The following is a 1,578-nucleotide window of genomic DNA, read 5'->3' on the forward strand; positions in this document are numbered from 1 at the left end:
AAGACTTTGATTAAAATTTTAATTTTTTAATAAATATATTACAAGTAAATTGAAATTTTCATCTTTTTTTGTTTTTTATAATTTTCTTTACTACCAAACAAGTCTAATCACACTTAAATTAAGGTGTTGACTTCCACAATGTACACGCAATTAAAATTACAAATGGAATATATAGTAATTAATTCATTATTTTATCGTTTTATAATTTTTTTTATTTTAGAGGATCTTTTTCTCATCTTAATTAATGTCTTTAGAGAACCAAAAACTTAGTTCAATCTTAAAATAATTTAAAATTTTAGATTATAATTGAATCGTGTGCTATTGGAATTAGAGAAATTTTTACACATTGATTTGACGCTAAACGAATAGTCAATATTGACAGCTAGCTAGTAAAGGACAAAAGTAGGTTCGTCAAAAAAGAAAGTGATAATGTATTTATGGGTTTGAGTATGAAAAATGAAAATGCTAAAGGAATAATTATTAAAAAATCATCAAAATTTATTATTTTTTGTCATCGCTTAACCATCATCTCAATTTCTTTATTTACTTTATTTTAATAACGCACTCTAGCATTCTTCCATGCCATCAAAGGCATATATATATGGATAGACATGTATAAGTTGTTTCATGTACCTAACAAGGCAAACTTGAAGAGTGAAGGCTGCTCAAGCTAATAAGAATTAAGATGAAAGCCTTTACTTATGTTCTCATCGTTCTCTTTATTTTCTCCGTTGGCATCGGTATGTTTTAGTTATCTAATAAATAAGGTTTAACTTTTCTTATTCTGTTGCACGAAAATGAGACTATTTGCCTTATAATTTATTTTATTGTTAAAAAGAAGAATGATTTTTTATATTGTTAAAAATAATTGGAAACAGATTTATGTTTATTTACTTATAAAATTTTATTATTTTTAATTTTTCTTCAGTAAAATTTGTATTTTTATTTTTAATATTCTCTCTTTTAAAGATTTTATGATGGAATAAGAGAAAATAACCAAAATAATAAAATCTTATTTTTGTGTTTTTATTTTTTATTTTTTTTTTACAAAATTTTAAAAACAGAAAATAAAAAGCACAAATCAAAATGCATATTCTTTAAGCATAGTTTAAATTTTACATCAAAGTACTAATGGTTTTATTATATGGTTGATGTGTAAATATGCATAGACAATGAAAGGTTGTTGAAAGTATCAGAGGCAAAAGAGTGTCAACAAACACAGAGTGAAGGAGGCTGTATAGAAAACACATGCAACAGTGTCTGCAAGAGAATACATGGAGGGCGAGCATCTGGTCATTGCAACGCAATAGAAGATTGTATTTGTTATTACCCATGTTAAATTTGTAGTACCCTTACTTTTACAACATTGTCCCCTTTTCAATAAATATTTAAATAATGGGTAATTGGGTAATGCAGGGATGGATCTACATGTGGAGGTGTGGGCCCCATTAAACCAATAAATAAATAAATATATGAATTTACATAATGCTTTTATTATCATAATGTGTTTGTCTCAACATTTAAAAAAAAATGTGTGAAAAACTTATATTATTTAATAACAATAGAAAGATAAAAAAA

The 1,578-nt window shown here is 25.2% G+C and overlaps 1 long non-coding RNA gene across 1 annotated transcript; it reads left to right on the forward strand.

The window, feature by feature from the left end:
- LOC107638040 lies at nt 609–1,497 on the forward strand. The gene is made up of 2 exons (XR_001619703.2): nt 609–740; nt 1,170–1,497. It is a non-coding gene; the product is annotated as an uncharacterized LOC107638040 (long non-coding RNA).

This window comes from Arachis ipaensis, chromosome B04, assembly GCF_000816755.2.
Source record: "Arachis ipaensis cultivar K30076 chromosome B04, Araip1.1, whole genome shotgun sequence".
In the NCBI taxonomy this organism is placed as follows: Eukaryota; Viridiplantae; Streptophyta; class Magnoliopsida; order Fabales; family Fabaceae; genus Arachis; species Arachis ipaensis.